Source organism: Pseudorasbora parva, chromosome 16 (genome assembly GCF_024679245.1).
Source record: "Pseudorasbora parva isolate DD20220531a chromosome 16, ASM2467924v1, whole genome shotgun sequence".
NCBI classification, from domain to species: Eukaryota; Metazoa; Chordata; class Actinopteri; order Cypriniformes; family Gobionidae; genus Pseudorasbora; species Pseudorasbora parva.
In genome coordinates this window covers 35,662,196-35,681,702 of record NC_090187.1, presented here as the reverse complement: position 1 = coordinate 35,681,702, position 19,507 = coordinate 35,662,196, and the positions used below count along the sequence as shown (strand labels likewise).

The 19,507-nt window shown below is 38.9% G+C and overlaps 1 long non-coding RNA gene across 4 annotated transcripts in view; it reads right to left on the bottom strand.

Annotated features, from left to right (window-relative positions):
- LOC137043953 (uncharacterized) overlaps window positions 1-19,507 on the bottom strand; it is a 97,577-nt gene that overhangs the window by 11,311 nt on the left and 66,759 nt on the right. For 3 of the 4 annotated variants that reach the window (XR_010898589.1, XR_010898590.1, XR_010898592.1), the window contains one exon: window positions 6,354-6,509. This is a non-coding gene — a long non-coding RNA (uncharacterized lncRNA). Of the gene's footprint in view, window positions 1-3,177; window positions 3,627-6,353; window positions 6,510-19,507 lie in introns of those variants that run through there. The other variant, XR_010898591.1, reaches the window with a different exon arrangement.

Here is a 19,507-nt window from a genome sequence, read left to right as displayed (position 1 = left end):
TGCTCTGACGTGTGAACCAGGTGTCCTTAGGCTTCACGGCCTGTCAGGTCATGTCAGCGGAGTCGTCTCTGCCGCTCAGGCTGTTGCTGTTTTCCCATGTTTGGCTGATGTTATGTATTATGTAGACGCTCATGGAGAGCATTGTCAACACTTAGCGTTGGTCATTATGCAGTGGAAACCTTCCTTCAGATGCCGTAAACAAGGCTGCCATGGCGACTCGATTAATCACTGAACCACTGGGACAACGGCTGGTTATGGTGGTCAGCTGAGAAGGCTTTCTACCATCCTTTTAGCTGAATTAAATGAGGGGGGAGTTTTTTTCTCTTGCATATCATGGTGGCAGGATCCCCTCAGGGGCGATGAGGTTTAGAAGGGCATGTTGTGGTTGGTGGCGGTTAAACAGCAGATGAGCCTGCCCTTTAAAGGCCCATATACCTATCTAGACGTGTCCTGGGGAGCAGTCACTGACATTAAAACTCAATTAGTGGACGACTCTGTAAATACTGCATGAGCCCGGCGCTTTGCTAATGAAGGCCCAGAGCAGGGTTCCCGCTCTACATCTTGATATGTCAGGATCGTGGCTGCCTGCGAGCCCGCGTGTCAGTCCAAAGGGAGGTTAAAATGCAGATGAGTGTTGACAGTCGGGTGCAATTGTCATTCAGCATGTCTCGTGGCCTCCCCGGGGTCTCATCTCGCTTTACTGTGGTGCTTCACTCCTCTTTGGCTCCTGCTCATCATCACGCATACCAATATGCAGGGTAAATTGAGATATGAGCTGCATTTTAATACACCAGGTCAGTCTATTTTGCCTTGTCCTGAGGCGTGTTCAGAGCGCTGACTGAAAATGTGTTCTGCCTTTGCTGTGTGTAATCTTAAATCCTCTGTATTTCTTGTTTTTAACATGTAATTTTAACACATTTTACCTCCTTGCTAATCATTCTTTGGTCACACTTTAGATTAGGGTCTAATTTTCACTATTGACTATTAATTATGATTTTTGCCTCAAACTCCTAATTACTGCTTATTAATAGTTAGTAAAGTTGTTAAGTTTAGGTATTGGGTAGGATTAAGGGATGTAGAATGCGGTCATGCAGAATAAGGGATTAATATGTGCTTTATATGTATTAATAAAAGGTCAATATCCTAATAATATGCATACTAATAAGCAACTTAAAGAGATTGTTCACCCAAAAATGAAAATTTGATGTTTATCTGCTTGCCCCAAGGGCATCCAAGACAACGATGACTTTATTTCTTCAGCACAACACAAATGAAGCTTTTTAACTCCAACCGTTGCAATCTGTCAGTCGTATAATGCAGGTGAATGGTAACAAAGTCTATGAGAGTAAAACAGTGAGTAAAAAACATGCAAATGACGACATCGATGTCTTAAAACACGAAACGATCGGTTTGTGTGAGAAACTGAACTATAATTTTTTACCTCTAATAAACCGCTGTCCAACGGTCTCATCACATGATCACTTCTGGTGGGTGAGATCAATGTACAGGATATGGCATAGAGATACGCGCGAGAGATCACTTCTGGCGCTTAGAAAAGTTGGACTAAACCACTCGATTTATATGGATTCTTTTTACGATCTTTTTATGAACTTTTTGCAGCGTCAACGTTTCAGTTGTGTAGCTGTCTATGGATGGACAGAAATCTCAATTTCATCAAAAAGATTTATGACGGTGAGTAAACCCAACTTAAACCTTAAAGGGGTACTTCAGCGCTGGGAAGATGAATCTGTATTTAAACTGTGTCATCAATGTAGTAGAAATGTGAAATTATTTTTGAATTTGGGGCCTTCTAGACTGAGAAAAGACAGAAAATGTATTTTTGTCTCATGGGGATGAAAGACTACAATTCCCAGAATGCTTTGCTGCCCTGTGAGGCCATTCCCAAAGCCACCAACTTGATTAATGTGACTGAGTTAGAGAAGACACTACAATTAAAAACTGAACGTGTCTGTTCAATATAATGAGTGAGTCACCGCGCGAGTATCACAGCACTGAGCACTAACTGCAGGAGTCAGATAAATGAGCTGATGAGCTCGTGATGAGAGCTGAGGTAATCGCGACTACACTCACAGCATACATTCACAACGCGAGTTCAGTCTGGCACGTTTTAGTTCATGCCTTTGCAAGCTTAACTTTGATAGAAAATAATTTGAGAAGTTAAAAGACTTACATTGCTCACCATAGCTCCGTTTAAATGAGTGCCTGTAGCGGCGAGCTGAGCTGTGAGTGTTATCTCCCATCCCTCATGCGTGGGTTCAAAACATGCGGAAATGGCTCCCTCTGCTGGCTGTAGTCTTTAGCCTTTGACCAAACATTCCTCCTATGATGCAAATATCGTCAATTTGCATCATAGGAGGAATTTTTCCAGAAATAAAATGCATAAATCTCTTGTCTCAGGGGGATATTAGGGGGGAAAGCACATTTATTTGAATATACTTAAGGATTTCTACTGATACAAAGCCATATGCTAATCGCTGAAGTAAACCTTTAAATTGTAATTCACACTTGTCTTCTGTGAACAGTAAGCCCTGCCTTCTTTGATTTGATTGGCCATTGCCATCATTTTAAAATTGATGAGCGCTGTTAAAACCGTTAAAACTTTTTGTCTTCTTAAAAACAGAGTGGTAAGGGTTCAGAGCAGCATCAATAATCACATCCAAATCAATTGTCATCAAAAAAATAAACATTGAGCAAGGACAATTTGGCAAATTTAAAAATTGGGGAAGGATTGATTTACTCAAACTCCTGTCTTTACCCTTTCCTATGTGGAACAAGTATAGCAGAATGTTAACGCTGCTCTTTATGTCATTACAATAACTTTGGATGGGGACCAGGGGCAGTCAAGCGCCAACAAAAACACCATAAAATAGGTCCATATGCGCCATATTCATTTGAAAGTTATATGATAGCTTAAGGAACAGGCTAAAATTTATCTTGAAAAGCTATTCTGCTTTAAATAACTCTTGTCATGAGGGTGAATAAATGATAACAGAATTTTCATTTTTGGGTGAACTCTCCGTAACAGATTCTGATAAATATTTTTTAATGGAGTTAATGGACGTCTGCCAGACATCTGTTTAAAAACTTTCATTACATTTTGAAAAGTAATTATCATTTTTTAAAAGAGACAATGATTCTCTTACTGTGACAGATATTTGTCCAAATAGAGGAATGTTACAATTAACAGATCTAGTGCAAATGCCAAAAAACTCATAATAAAACATGGGATATCTTCCAGCATAAGCAGCCTAAGAAACAAGTAGTTTCCACAGAATAAATATCCTTTCATGTGTATCACAATATGAGGATGAATGAACTGTTCATTATTTCCCCCTCAGGGTCTTTGTTTCTGACAGTGCTTTAACTCTCTGCAGCTGTCAGTTGTTTTCATTCTTGAAGTCTAGCGCATGTGCTGCCCACACTCTAACAGGCTGTGACCTCGCAGTGGTGACAGTCTGCCAGAACTGATTTCCGTTGACTCACTTTTGCTGAGACCACAGTGAGTCCTTCACAAAGCTGCATGGTTACATGGCTTGCTGCTTTCATCCAGTTAATGTTGCACTGTGTTGGCCTAGAGACTGTAGAAAATGTAGCCGGCAAGCTATCTACAAAAAAAAATGTAAATAGTGTTCATTTATCTGGTCCAATCGGGATCTTAATGTAACAGACTCAAATTGGAACACAGCTACACAAAATACAAAAGAAAAAAGGACAGAAAATTATTTAAAGGCAGAATATGTAAGTTTCACCACTAGAGGTCGCTTATTCAAAACAAAGGTGTAGCTTGATGACACCTTGACTTTGCCGGTGGAAAATAATCTTACGGGACTCGGGCAGAAATCTGATTCATAGATGAACTAATGTAATAAAGATTTATTAATGATACTGTAGTACAGGAACGAGGTCACTGAAGCGATTGCTATTGAGAAACAAGTGTGACACACGGCTCGAGCGCTTTTATTATGCCACAGTTGATCACTTGCGCTTCTTCCGGTCGTGTGTATGTGGGGTAACGCAGCGCTGTTTTATCATAGTAAATACATTTGAGTGCGTTGAAAGTTGTTATAATGCTACTCTGTGCGTTCGCTCGGCCTCAACTGTGAGACACTTATTGAACACTGCAGTAAGCTAGATCGATATTAGCCATGGTAAAACATGGTACTTGCAATAAATCAAGAAAACAATATTTAAACGATAAGACTAACTGTGGTGAGCTAACAATTAACTTTCTGTTGATTAATGTATCCTAAAAGTTGATCATCTGTCTAATAAAACACAAAATATATTAAAGCGTCTTTGGTTATTTCCATGGTTTCTATAAACGAATACCCTCGGAAATAACGCCAGTATGATGTCATTGATAGGTGATGCACGGACACAGTCCCTATCCTGTTTAAAATGGCTTATTTCTCTAGTTTTAAACATTCTTGGAAACATTTGGGATCATTTAAGTACACAAGCCAGGTTTTTGGATATTTGAATCCTAAAATCTTACATATTTTGAAAAGTTGCAAATCTACCTTATATTTTTCAAATTCATGTCTCTCTGGTGACTTTTGTTGGTATTCTCCAATCTTATAGTTTACATAAAACCCACCTATTTCTTACAATCGTCTTTAAGCTCGCATTCAGATCTTCCTCCTTCCAATCAGCAACCGAAATAATGAAATAAATGATGTGCAGTGTAGTGTTATTAAAATATAGATTTTTCAATACAAATCAACATTTAGACAAATATGTGAATCACTTCCGATAATTTTTTCTGCAAAATAGATACATAATAAAATTATTACCGAACAAACCTGCCTCCCCTCACTCACTTGTTTGATTTGCACCAAATTAATATTGTTGGTGTTGCAGGGCAACATTATTGCACATCATTTTCAGATATTTTGTGCTTATATCTGATGTGCTAAATAGAGTTCTTTTTCACTACTTATTGTGCTTAATAATAAGCTTTCAGAAACTTTTCAGTCAAATATACACAAAATAATGTCAAAATGCTGCTCTTGGTATTCACGTAAACCGTCCGTTATGAGTGTTCACGTAACAGAACCAATTTGGCAAAAGGGAATCATACTTTTCAATGCAGACTTTGTAATGCTATTTTTTTGAATGGGCTATTCACATAATCACGTCTTTTGCGCGCTCAAGTTCATTATTTCCAATGTAGGCGCGCGATAAGCGCGCTGTTAAGGCTGATGTCACGCGGCAGCGCTTCCGGGTCCAAACGCTCTATCTTATACCACAAGAAAAACTACAAAAGGTGCTAATATACACCCACAATGTGGTGTAATACTACCAAAAAAAAGCTATAATCATAACCTTTTTCTCCACACCAATATTCCAGATGGCCAGAGAGTGATTCATCTTTTTTTTAAATCGTTAAAATATTAATGTATGTGGCGCTGTGAGCACAGAGACTGTTGTGCAGACTGTAAGTATTTCAAATGTTAAACTTTTTAAAACGTTTGACGTTTAATATGAATAAATAGCGCTCATAAACGGGCGTCGATGGCATTCTCAAGTGAAACAAGAAGCGGCGTTCCTCACGTCATGACTTAACAAGCGGATAATGGAAGCGACGCGCTCGTTTTTTTCCAGGCTCGTCCGCACCGTATCGAGTTAAAAACATCTCAACTTTTCAGAATGCCGCAAACGCAAGAACATCCGACCTGAACCAGGAAGTTAGTCACCAGATCACACTGAAACCAGTTAAACTGTAACACCGTGTTTTCCTCTGAGGTGCTCGCGCATTGCAGTTGTGCTGCCTTGGTACACCATATCGGTTTTGCAAAGGGAACAAAGGGCCATTTTATTTGTCCTCTGTTTAAAGTATTCCCATACTTTTGATAACAGTGGTCTCTGTTTTTGTGATAGAATGCAAGTTTCTCCATTCCCTGTATGCATTACGCGAGATGTATACAAACAGTGTTACGCGTCCTTGCAGCACTAATATAGTCTAAATATTAACCACCATTGGATACTGATCAAAATTAGTTTAGTACTGGTATATGTCAAAAAAAGCTATTGAGTCTCCTGCGAAATCATAAACATTTTACACAAAACTATAAATGTTGAATGCACTACCTCTAGTATGCACTGTGTATTCCACATAGTATTTAATTCCTTAAAATTAGGCAAAGCGTGTCCTGTGTAAAATACACACACTTTATTGCATGCCTTGTTTTTTTACCTGTTGAAGTTTGTTTGATTTCATTGAAATGATATCAAATGGTGGCAGGCTGCGACACGCACAGTGCCTTTACCCGTGAGCGTTTATCAATAAAAATATTATTTCAATGAAGTGTTGTAGGCTGCTGCTTAGATACCCAGCTCTTGTCTTTCAAAGAGGATTTTCATCTATTCCATTCTTTCATGTAGTTGCGAGGAGCCGTTCTGTAAACACAGACTTTGAAGAGACCTGTCACGCTGGCTGTCGGCTACAGGTGTGAGCACACTGTTCCAAGACGAGCCGTTCCAATTGTCTGTGGTGGCAAAAAAAACAAAAATATCACAATGTCATTCTAACTGAACTGACGAGAGACAGGAAACAAGGTATAAAGACATCTGCGGTAGGGAGAAGAGAGCTGCGCTGTCCAAGCATGACTACATAGCACTACATCACTGGGCCTTTGCATTACATTATATTAGATTATTTGTACATGATAGTCTCTAAGAGTATGAAGCTCATTGGAGTGGACCGGCAAAATAGCGTGATATATGAAGTTATTTTGTGTTTTTGAGTGATTTTGAAGTTACTTCAGAGCAACCGACTAAAAAGGAATTAGTTCTTATCCACCAAAGCATGTCTGTTTTAATTAAAAGAGAAAAATTTTAATCCGGCATTTTTAAAGCATCCACTCCTATAGTGTTGTTCTGAGGACAGGGCAGCCGGCCAAGCCCCAGAGACCAAGCTGCTCTTTAGGAACATTTGTATTTGAGCCTGGCCAGGCCTCCACTAATCCCTCTTAGGGCATCCATCGCATCACTCTCTCCCGGCTCTCCTCGTGATCAATACACAATACATCAAAAGGTTAGGTGGAGATGGGCCTATTCTTTGAAGCCGTGTGTATAGAGCTGGATTTGCTGAGCTAACATCGTCCAGTGAAGCCACCTTTTGATTGAGCTTGTTTGGCCGGAGCTACTTCTGTTTGCTGAGGGGCAGAGGAGAATCTAATGAAGAACAGCCAATGTCTCTCTGTTATCTCTCCTCTCTGTCAAAGCCAATATAAGGCCGTTGCCAGATTTTTTTTGTCCACTGGACAAATTCCAAATAGCTAGTATAATCTATTTGCAGTATTACTACTACATATCCTGCAAAATATACATTAAATATAAAATCTGTTTGAGAATACAGGCTCAGCGAAGGCTTCAAAAAATTATTATCAGTACTTTAATCATGACTTTATCCTATAAACTACGCACTGCCTGTCCAAAAAAGGTCACTGTTTGGATTTAAATAGTCAAATGTTTATAAGTCAATGATTGGATCATTATTGCGAGTGATTATTATGTTTCTAGCATGTCATATGTTTGGCAACAGTTCTTTTAACCCTAATTAAAGGCATGTGTAGCTTTTCATTTCTTAAACAACCATGTAGGAAGATACATCATAGCTATATTCCAGCATAAGTTATAATCGTAATTAAACTAAACTATACACGTTCTATCATCATGGAGCATATATTCTCTGGCTCTGAAGTCATTTTACAACATTTCCCACATATTTTCCTACGATTTATAGATCATCATGACAGAATATGCTAATTAATTACTTGAAGATTACTCCACATCAGTAACGGAGTAACTCCACATCAGCTGCATAAATTCATCAACTAACATTTCAGAAACATCGTGTTGCAGTATACAGATTGTCACTTTTTCTCGAGTCTATCCACCATTATCTGACTCTGGTTTGAACATAAAATGCTAAATGGTTTCTGGCATTTTCAGTGCATATCTGCGCGAGGTAATCAGAGCTGCCAACATGAGCTCATCTCTTCTATAAAGGGGGCAATCTCATTTGCATTTAAAGGGACACACACAAAAACTGCACATTTTGGTTCGTCCTCAAAAAGTGACAATTTTAACATGTTTAAAAAAATTATCTTTTGGGTATTTCGACCTAAAATCTTAAATCTCAAAAACTGACAACAACAAAAAAACCTGACAAACAAAAAAAAAAGTCACAACTTCATTGTTATGCAAGATACTATCCGTCATGTGAACACGTATGATCTGCCATCACTGCTGACAGATATTTAGAATAATTAATTATATCACAGAGGAAGCCTTGCCAAGTAAAGTTAAATAACAATCACCTGCGCTGACATGCAGCCATTTTAGATTTTTCCCATGTTTTCATGCTAACCTATTTACATATAAAACTCCCTGCATATGACGACATCAGAATTTATGGTAACACTTTACAATAAGGTTTCATTTGTTAGCATTAGTTAACATGAACTAACAATGAACAATACTTCTACAGAATTTATTAATCTTAGTTAATGATAATATCAACATTTACTAATACATTTTAAGATCAAAGTTGCATCTGTCAACATTAATGCACTGTGAACTAACATGAACATGAATGTTTTTATTAGCTAGCATTAACAAAGGCTAATACATGCCATATGAATATATTGCTTATTGTTCATGTTTGTTAATGCATTAACTAATGTTAACAAAGGAGATTTGTCCGAATTGACAAGATTATAGTTAAACCTTTTATGGTCTTATTAATATGGCCTTATAAAATTGCTTTATTATAAGAAAATATAAGTGATCTTTTTTAATGAAACATTTCAGTTTTTTACACGTAAAATTGGCATATTTTCACATAAAAAGATGCTGTCATCTCCCTCTGTTGCCACAACCAGCAACACAGCAACCACTCTCCTCCACACCTCCCTTCCTTCCTTCCCTCGCTCTCTCTCACTCAGTTTCTTATTTGCATTATATATGCTTCATTTAGCTTACATGGCTGAGTGGAAATATAACCTGAAGCCATTCAAACAAGGCATGAATTGAGGCCCAGCAACAGTCAGGAGCAGGACCACATACGGCCATGAGATGGCAGCACTCTCCTCCACTCTCACCGGGTCTCCTCCATCTCCTCTCCTCATTTCCGCTCTGCTGGTTAGAAACATTGTAGGGGAGGAGATGGACCACTTGTATAAAAATGAATGAGAGGTTGAATTCAGCATATTACCATATGACAGAAACAGTAAGAGTGTTAGAGAGCTTTTTTAATAGAGAGCTTTATTTAAACATTAACTGAACCCACCTGATTGTATTACTGATTTAAAACGGAAAATCAATTTTATGGAAATTAAATTTTGACATACAGTTTGAGAGATATTTTATCCCAGGTTTGTTATTGTTAACTAAAACTAAAAACTAAAAATAAATTAATACAAATATTATAAATCAATGTTAATTGAAAAAACCTGAAATAAAATATCAATATTAGTTTAAAAAGAAATTGTTCCTGTAGACATTACCAAGATGGCCGCCAAGTGAACTGACTATCATTAAAGTGACCCGTCTGAAATGAAACATCCTATTTAGGAATTCTTAGCAAAACAATAAAATGATCCAAGATTGCAGATGAGAAACTCTTGGAAATATGTCCAAGAGAGCAATAATACCTTACTGAGATAGCAAATTAGTGCAAATGCTGAAATGTGAATACACGGCTGCAATGTTCTTGGAATAGGATGGAAATGGTGCTGTAAAGCTGTTTCTTCTTTCTCATTTTTGTTCAATTAAATGGCACAGCAACACTGCAAATACGGTATAGTTTGGAAGCTGTGTTCGTCTTGAGGTGGTTTTTCCCCTGTCATTTACTCCCCTTCTGGTTTTCATTAGCCGTGCAACCTTAGCGAGACCTGGTCTTCGCCTCCCCTGTTATCTCAATGATGTTCTAATGCTGGTCAAACATTATTGTGAATGGCTCAGCTCAATAGAGGCAGTGTTAGCCAGGAGAGTCAATATTAGCTGAGCAAACAGGGCGAGAGGAAGGTGGGGGAGGGGAGTGCACCACCTATGAGTGTGTGTGTGTGTGTGTGTGTGTGAGGGGGCCTAGTGTGCGCTCTTGGTGAACCTTGACCGATCACAACAGAGGCAACAAAGCATGGGATAAAGAGATGACAGGAATTTAACAAAGCATTCTTCTCCTCCTTTTGCTACTGGCTCTTTCTGAAGGAGCCGGTGATCCAACAAAGATCGGTCAAAGATTCCCGTCGTTCCATCTACATCTCACATATTTACAACCTATTATAAGCACGCTGTGGGATTAATGAGAGCTGTGTCTTCTCAGGGTTGCAGGGGAAGGTCAATTTGTCAAAGGACACAAACAACAGGCCCAAGGTCAGCTCTTTGTCTGTCTTTATAAAGGTAACTGAATCATAAGCTCCACGCCCACCCCACCTAAGGCCGTATCAACACGTCTGCTCAGTAATCACAGACACTTTTATGCCCTGAGAGCTGTGCAAACAGTTGGTTTGGTAGAATCAACAGTGGCTGTCATGTGACCCGAAACACACCGAAAGCTTTCCGCATGAATCATAATCTAACATAGAAGTGATTGTGCAGGTGAATGCGCTAATAACAACAAGCGGCTGACTAATGTTTGACTTGTGTCTCATTAGAGAATGCGAATAAGGGGAAAAGATTAACTTCTCAAATGACAGTGTCTCACTGTTTAGATGAGGCTTGCTAACCTGTCCCATTTAATCTATGGGCCTCGCTGGCAAACAAACAGACAAATATTGACCGTCTGGGAATAGGCCTCACTCAGCAGCACATACACCCAAAGCAATTTCCTCAAGGCTCTGGGAAACTGTCAACATGATGGCAAAAGAAAATATATTTTCTTGCCATGGGGCAAACTGCGAACAATTTGTGCTGATATGCATAAGTCAGACCGGCTAATTTGAGCAAATAAATGGCTGGTTGTGCGACGTGTGGAATATTACAGGTACTAAAGACTCTTGCTTTCGTTTTCCCTGCATGCATATTTGGTTTGGGTCATCTGATATGGATAAGCAGGCGTAACGTTTAAGTTGAGGGTCAGGCCTAAACCTCCGGTTAAGCTTGAGTTGCAAATGAAGCTTTAAAACCAAACAAACAAAGGCTGAGCATTGTTTGAGATAACCGCACTAACACCCCCCAACGATCCCGAGAGCATAACACAAATACCTTTTGATGTAGCAACACGGTCCCAATTCTGATCTGCTGACATGTGAAAAAGCAACATTAGCTAATGCACTTCTTAAAGACCATAATCGCTCTTTCCCCTACAGTTAATGAATGCTAATTAGAACTAGCTTCGTGTTTGCTGGCTGCCTCGCTAATGTGCCGTATTGTTCCTCTTCTCCTGCTTCAGCTCGGCTCTAATGCTGCTGTGCCAGCTATTAAAGTCAGCTAATCCATCTATCTCTACAACTGCCAGCTCCGAAAGCCACTAATAGCTCAGCCACAAAACTGCGCATTTCCGAATTCATTTGATCCGTAGTTTTTGCGCCGGTAAAGCGAGTGGGTGGCATTGCGGTTGAACTCAAATTCCATGCCATACCTGGCGCGGATGCTTAAGGGCTTTTTGTCTGAGTGTTTTGTTTTGATGGGACGGATAGATCAGCTCCACTTCCTCAGACATTAAGGCTTGTCTCAAACCGAGACCGAATGTTTGAGACCAACAAGGCTTGTGTGGGCAGGATGATTTCTGATCCTGGGAAATTACAGACATTACTTTTATTCATAATGAGTTCATAATGCTTCTGTTTAGCTTTTTTTTAAAGTAATTTTTTTCTCCATAATTTGAAGTTTAATTTAAAAACGATAACGAATTTTGAAATTTCCTTTTGCTGTAAAGGCAGCAGCATTTCAGCAACATAAACTGGTAATGCCTGATATGAGTATTATCCAAAGAGTATTATAACTAAAACTAACCAACTAAATAAACTTACATTCATCCAATCAATGGTTGAAACCATGAAAACCATTAAAAGAAATTGAACCTCTTCATCCTGTTCAAAGGTTTTCACACCCAACTAATTGCATCGTTTCCTTCTGGAATATCAGTGACTGTTTGAACCTTTTTTTTATTAGTTGTGTTTGTCCCTCAATTCTCATTTTGATTGACAGGCGATCTGACCAATCACAATCCGCCGAATCAGCCATTTTTGTCCGACAAAGCAGTCAAGAGTCTGTAGATTAACGTCGGTGGACTTGAATGTGGAAAAACGTTTTTCCGTGGTTGAAACACCATTCCTTCGGAACTTTGTTTGTTTATTTGATACTATAAATTAATTAGAAGGAAGAGATAATCGGTTCACAAGCAGCTTTAACTGAGGTGCTACAGCAACCTGTCACCATACATTAAATAGCCAAAAAACTGTATTTATCGTTAACATTTCTTTAAAAAAATGACAAACTCTTGGGGTATTTCACTGCTTGAGAAGAGAGTGTGTGTGTGGTGTGAAAGTGTGGCTTGTCGGACACAGCAACAGTAACTAAAGGGGGGGCGGGTCTTTGCGAACGGTCAATTGTCCTCAGTGAAAAGATTGATCTCAAAATCATACAGTCACTGCAGGAAAGAGCTAAAAAATGCAAAAGATGCTGAAAAACTGAAGAAATTTTTAGGATTTTTCTGAAGAACGTTGGGCAGTTCAACTGCTCAGGACAAACAAGGGACTCAATAACAACCATCACAAACCAAAAAAAAAACAGCCCTGGATCATCCAGGTAACAACACAGTATTAAGAATCAATGGTACCCAAACGTTTCATTGTCAAATTCACAAGGGGTGTGTAACTTTTGAAAAAAACATTCTAATGAAAAAAAAAAAAAAACATTTACAAAATTTACAGTGTATAGTAGTGTACAGAGCAACAACGAACGAGACTGCGACACCGAACAGTTTAATGGCTTTATACAGCTGATCACAGAGAAGCGGAATCGGGTTAGAGTTAGAAAGGATAATTCCTCCTACCAGGGTTACAGGTGCTATAGATGCTCAGCGTGACTGTGATAGTCTCGACTTCTAAGATCATCTGACAAAAATTACATTAATGATGCGGTTTCATGTACTTCTTTAATTTATTTACTTGAATCGCACAAGTTAACGTTGACAGTCCTAATATGTTGCAGTGTTGCACATAGATGTTGTATCTCTATGTTGTATCTAGTGTGTAATTGAGAAGATTTTAAATGAAAAGATCTTTTTGTTCCTTAAATATTCTAAAAAAATTTTGATTCATACCTTGATGGGCACTATTTTGGATCAATTACTTGCCCACATACAGTAATATCCACCATGGGTTTTGGCTGCTGGGGTCTGATGTTCACAATATTTCCCAGCCTGGTAAAATGGTTAGCTTTGGCCTCTTCTCAGACCTCTCTCAGTCTGTTCCCATCCTGAGATGCTAATAACTAGCTCTCTGTGACAGACGAAAGGTCCCTTTGTGTTCTAAAATGCCTTTCTTGCATGGCAGTGCACCAAGAATCACAGGCTCGCAAACAGGTGGTGAAGCATCTGAATAACAAATTAAGCTACGCTTTCGCACGAGCCAACTCAACAAATTATTACAATGAATTATGACAGTACAATAATGTCCAAAGGACTAATTTAAGTGTGAGGAGACTATAGTGGGGGTAAGCAAACTGATTTGCTCCATGGAGAGGTATAATATGCAGGATGTGGGCTGGCAGATGGTATGGCTGGGCAAACCTATGAATAATATGCTTCTCTACCTCTTCAAAGCAATGGAACTTCACTAAGAAGGAAAAACAGGGTTGGATTAACACTGACCACGAGCATGACTCTCCACAACATAGTCTCTAATGTCAAACTAGACGACAGAGTTTTTAATCTAATTTTTCAACACATTCTTCAACGCCTACTGTCCCGTTCTCTCACGCAGGCCGATTTCAATTGGAAACTAAATATGTTTAAGTTTATGCTGGCTGATATGTTTAATTGGCGAAGACTCTCATCAAGCAACAGTGCCATCTGATTCCTGAGAGTTGTGGTGTGAGAAACGAAAGAGACAATGGTCTCATTTCAGTGAAAATTTTAATCATGCTCTTACTTTTGTTCTTTGAGTAGACGTATCAAATGCTTCTTGTTTTAGAAATGAATTGTAAAGATCATATTACTATTCTTCTTAAAGAAATATTCCACCAGGACACAATGGATGAACAATGCTGGGGTGCACATTTAAATAATATTTTTATTGATAAATAAATTAATACATTTTTCTAAATAACTAACGCGCTTCATAAAAAGCAAAATATGTGGACAGAAATGCACTTATAAAAAGAAGTCTATAGGAAACCAAGATCTAGACCGCATAGTAGTGCATAACACATTTTCGTTAATTTGAGTCTATTTTCTGTGGTAATCAAAAGCACACAAAAAACTGTAGACCACAGTCCATCCTTGTTCATGCAAATTAATCTGAATTACCTAAACATTACCATCATTGTAGAAGGTGGTTTATTAAGACCCCCACTGTGAAATAAAGAGGAATCTGTGGGAAAAATTACTCGTTACCTATGCAAAATGATATATATGATTTGGCAAAAATATTTATGAATTTAAATCTGTTGGCTAAATACAAGTGCTAAAATATTTCCTCCGATAAAATATGATCCTGTGAAATGTGTTTGTGTGAAATTACACCATTTGTGTGTACATGTGCATAGTCATCCTCACCACAGATGGATGAGAAACAGCTATATATAAAAAAAGGAAATGACACATTTATTTCTTCCAAATAAGATTTAGTGCTTTTGGCCTAGAATAAACCAAACCACTTCAGTTGTAGCTTCCAAACTTGAAAGTGTAAAGCAGGATGACACAGAGCATTAATTTCACTGAACTAACAGGAACCCAGAATGGTTCTGCATAGTTTCCAAACAATAAAACGACTTCGCTTTGGAATGAGGATTAGATTAAATCACTGCCATTGAGGCATGAAAAATCCCACAGCATTGCGAAAACATGTCTGGCGGAGGAACAACCTTCTCACCTGACAATCACGATCACACTTCTACCATAAAAAGCACTATACATCTCTTCCTTGGCTGAAGCACATAACCACATAACCATCAAGACATGCTAAAAGCTATCTATACTGACTCATTATGACGGTCACTGGCTTAGTCTGAAGCAAAAAGCAACATTTAAACTCCAGAACAAATGAAATCCTTCAGAAAGTGATTTACAGGCCTGCTCACTCATTGAGTACTGGGAAAACAGGTGTGAGAGGAACACGGTTACTGAGAGATAGACGTTGCAATCTGATGAAATCTAAGATTACATACCTCACTAATGATGCCGTGGTACAGCTGGGTCGCAGTGTTCTGTTCAGTCACGTAGCTCACACGTCACTAAATGCAGGTTTCTTGGGGCCAACAGATCAACGCCCGCCCATTAGCTCTGTTCTCTGTCCCTCCGGCCCTATTATTCCACTGTATTACAGGATTGCTATAAACTCCCAAGTCCTGAACCCATTCCATTCCCCCATAAAATCTATTCAGGTCTTTTCAATATGTCTGCATATATTAGCCCCAAAAATAGAGGGTCATTATATATTATATATATATATATATATATATATATATATATATATATATATATATATATATATATATATATATATATATATATATATATATATATATATATATATATATACACACACACACATTTATTAAAGCTGTCAAATCGATTCATCACACTTAATCACAACCAAATTAAAAGTTTACATAATATACATTATGTGCATACTGTATATGATTATTATATTTGAATACACTCATGTATCTAAATATTATATATATAAATATAATTTTTCTTAAATATATACATGCATGTGTGTGTATTTATATGCAAATACTAATTATACACAGTACACTCATATATATTATGTAAACAAACTTTTAATTTGGATGTGATTAAATGATTTGGCAGTACTAACATACACATTCACTAATATAGTTATTCAATGTTAAACTGAACCTTATTGTAAAGTGTTACTCAGGATGGTTGTATCACGGACATTAACATCCTTATGCTCCCCAAAAATAAACATTTAGATAGAAAATATAAAAAAAATCAATGCAAACATTTATTTTACGCTGAAGAAGCAATGTAACAATAAATGTTATTGACCTGTACACATCATTGTAGCAGAGCCAAATACTTTATAAGACACAGAAATTCAATATTCTACATAAAATTCCTCAGCTGACCTTTGGCTCAACTACAAGCTCTCACACACACCTGATGCCTCAGGTGAGTAACATACCTTCAAAACAACCCTTTGGCTCATAACTTCCCTTGAACAATCAGAGCTGCTACACACATATCTTTTATAAACGAATGCAAGCTTCACAATAAGTAGTCAAAGTTTGCTAAATATAGTAGCTAGGGACGGGCTCTGACACGCTTCAGTGCACTCTTGAAAGAAACCAACCTGAGGCAAGGGCAGTCGGTACTCTCTTTTGTGACCGCCTTAATAATCAGACGAACTCGTAACTCAGTGCTGCCCATCTAAAGGTGTGATGGAATGCATCTCGGCAGTGTCTCATATGTGGGCTAGATCTTAATGAGCCGTTTCAGACAGACAGACAGACAGATACACACACAAACACAAGAGGCTGTCGGAAGCAGAGGCCAAATCACTATGCTAAGATTTATCATTATGACAAGACTCTTTGTGAGCTGTTGTCTGTTATCAAGTGTGTTGTATTTGCGTTTCTTTTCTGGCTGTTGCCAAAACAACCAACAAGTCTATGATGAGAGATCCGTCCAGGCCCACATTCTGTGTATCTTTGTGTGTGTGTGTGTGTGTGTGTGTGTGTGTGTGTGTGTGTGTGTGTGTGTGTGTGTGTGTGTGTGTGTGTGTGTGCGTGCGAATGTGCAGTTACATGAAGTGCTTGTCTGACAGGGTTGGGTGTGTGTAGTGTTATAGAAAGGGTGTAGGAAGCCTCCAGGCTGAATGGCTTCACCTCTCTACCCTTCATTTGAAACCTGGTGTAAAACAAAAGTAATTCACCTCACCTGCTTTACCACATTTCAGTAGCTCTCATTAACACCAGTTGATATCTTTCTCCACATCACTAGCCTAGATCTGTGCCAAGAAAAATATTTTAAATCTCCCATTACGTACATGCAAAAGTTGACATGCGTCATGCATGTTTATTGGCCCTTGCGCTGGTTAGATGTTTTGGGAAGCAGAACTATAGATATAATCTGATTCATTTGCTTGGGGCTGTTTTGTATCATATTACAAGCCCTAATAACATATTGTTTTTCCTGTTTAAACTATAACCTGATTACTCGTCTATCTGCTATTTATCACGTGAACAAGAGCAATGTTGTTTCCTATTCTAACATTTGTATTATCAATACTGCTTTTTATACATGAAGTGTATTATTGAGTAACTGACATTATAGATACAATATATCCAGTTGTCGTTTCAACCGAAGCAGTACAATTTACAGACGTGTGTATATATGTGCAATACGGCAATGACATTACGAAACAAATCTTTTGAACGTATCTGTTGATACATTGACAAATTGGATAATTTAATAATTCACTCAAAGATTGCCGCTGCATCTGAAATGTCATACTGTCTGAGTAGGTACTACGTTTGAATTTGAATTTACTTAGTGAATGTTAAAAAAGTATGCTCTATATAATAATAATAATAATAATAATAATAATAATAATACTAGATTTAGTTTATAATGCACTTTTCATTACGAAGAATCTCAAAGTGAACAATTTTCAAAGGGAAAAATAAAGAAAAATACAAACAATCAACACATAAAAGCCTTTCTGAACAGAAAAGTCTTGAGTTCAGCTTTAAACTGGTCCAGGCTCTGTACTGCTGAGCTCACTGGGGAGGTGGTCCCAGAGCTGCAGAAAGCTCGGTCTCCCATGGTATGAAGTAGGGCTGTAACGATATGCGATATGAAATCGAAATCGCAATACGCAGGTCCACGAACCTGTATCGTGATGTGAGGAGGCAGAATCGCGACACACCCCTTCCAACTCCCAGAATTATCCTTCCTGTCCAGGTCCAACTTTTAAGTCAGCAGTATGGCAACATTTCAGCTACCCGGTGGAGAACAAGGATGGCAATCGTGTAGTTGACAAGACCCACAAAATTTGCCGTAAGTGTTTCAAGAAGCTTCCCCAACTGGCTGGCAACGTGGTGTGAGCGTGGCGTTTCTGTTGCGTGTCATCCGTGGGGCGGCTGCGTGGCGTTTTCTCTTTCTTTGCACACCAGAAGCGTGTCTGACGCGGCGCTTCTGTTGGTATTGATGTACAGGAGGCCCTATACTTCATGTTAATATATATTGCCTATTGGTACCGCAAAGAAAATGTCGGCAGTAGCCTATTGACCATACAGATATATGGTATTGACGGCAAAATAGGCTACAGAATACTGTACAGAATAAAACTGTTTTGTCCCCCCCATATCGAGGTTTGTATCGTACCGTGGGTCAAAAATCGTGATACGAACCGAATCGTGGGTTTGGTGTATCGTTACAGCCCTAGTATGAAGCCTGGTGGTGAGGACTTGAAGAAGCAGGTGGCCTGAAGATCTGAGGGTGCAGGTGGAGGATTTCAGACTGATGAGTTCCTGTAGATATGGAGGTGCATGTCCGGTGATGCATTTATGTGTGAGCAGGAGGATTTTGTAGTCGATCCAGGATGAAAAAGGAATCCAGTGTAATGAGTGTAGGATGGGAGTTGTGAGATCATATTTACGGACTCTCATAAGGACTCTAGCAGCGCTGTTCTGGATGTACTGAAGCATCTGGATATTTCTGCCAGAAATCCCACTGAAGAGTCCGTTGCAGTAGTCCAGCCTGGTGGAGACAAAGCCATGGACAAGTTTCTCTGGTTCTGGAAAGGTTAAAAGGGGATGGATTTTGGAGATATTTCGAAGGTGGTGGAAGGAAGTTTTACAAATGTGCTTAATGTGGTCATTTGAGGTCAGCTGTGGGTCAAACCGAACCCATAGATTTGTGACTGAGGAGGAGAAAGTGATGACCTGGCCGTCAAAGATGAGCTGGGATAAGGGAGAGGAGTGGATCTGATGAGGGGTGCCAAACAGTAGTGCCTCAGTTTTACTGGAGTTCAACTGGAGGAAGTTAGTTCCCATCCATGCCTTAATCTCCTCAAGACATGTGGTGAGTCGTGACAGAGCTGTGGATGGGCTCGGGGCAGTTTTGATATAAAGTTGCGTGTCATCAGCATAACAATGAAAAGATAGTCCATGTCTTCTGATGACTGGACCGAGGGGAAGCGGAAAACCTGTGGAACACCACATGTAACAGGGAGCAGCCTGGACTCGCATTCGCCCAATATAACACGCACAGTCCTGTCAGAAAGGTAGGACTGAAACCACTGCAGTGCTGCTCCAGAAAGTCCAACTGTATTATGGAGAC